Here is a 1,128-nt window from a genome sequence, read left to right as displayed (position 1 = left end):
CTTCAAGCTGCCGCCTCTGAGCCCCGTCGAGGTCATTGGTGATTACACCACGTTCCTCTGTCGACGAGAAGTCAGGGAGCGAACATGGGATCCACAAGGCGCGAGCAGGGCTCGTAGCACGCCGCTTGCGCAGCTCGCCTTCCTCGTCATCCCATGCGGGAAAAGCTGTGTCGGACTCGTAGTCGACCACCTCCACATCCTCAACGCGTGCGCAGAGCGCGACGCTCGTGCTCATCGAGCCCAGGATGTACGCCCCCCGGTGCCGCGAACGCACTGTCCGACATTGCACCGCGTGCGGGAGGCGAAGTTGGGCTCTGCCCGTGTTCGCTGTCAGAATCAGCGAGACTTGGTTGCTTCGGTGTCGTTGTCACAGGGCTCAATGAGCACGAAAGTCGTTTTATGCCAATGAATTAAATGGCAGTGTCTAGCGGACACGCGAGCCTCGTTGAGGCAATAATCGATTGGAACGGCAAATGTTCTCAATATTAATGGGGAGAGTGTAACGAGGTTACACGTATCCTGGTAACAGGGGTGTGTGTCACACGAGATGGGCATGTTGTGACTGCACCCAAACAAGAATACGGTATGTGGCTAGGTAGCCAGTAGTCATGCATGTATTTAGATCTTACTGTATATATTTATGAAAATCTAGTTTTGGATTTGAACCGAAGAGTTTATTAGCCTGAGTTAAGGTACTAATTATTCTTGGAGGTAGCGGATTGCGATCCGCTACACTCGTGTTGGTTCTTGAAAAAACAAAAAGTCGGTGACCTAAGTTACGCTTCCTCAAGCGCAAAGCTACGGCAGCCCCGCTGCAGTTACAGTAAGTACTGTAACTTGTACTAACGCCGATCAAATGTGATACAATCATGTGATACAATTCTAAGTGTGGTTATGAATTAGACTTTCAAAGGGAGGTATCCTTGGTATAAGTTATACGATAAAGTAAAATGTGAATATTTTTTTATCAAAGCATGTAGAAATGTGACGGGTCACATGGCACCTTGCACAGAGGAAGCTTGACTTCCAGAAGTATACAAACTCTAAGTGAACGGCAGTTCAGATCCTTGGTCAGAGGAACGTTAACCAAATTTAGGTAGTTTTAAGACTAAATATATTTATAGGTGC

Source organism: Plasmopara halstedii, assembly GCF_900000015.1.
Source record: "Plasmopara halstedii genome assembly, contig: Scaffold_110, whole genome shotgun sequence".
Taxonomy (NCBI): Eukaryota; Oomycota; class Peronosporomycetes; order Peronosporales; family Peronosporaceae; genus Plasmopara; species Plasmopara halstedii.
Note: the sequence above shows the minus strand (reverse complement) of the source record.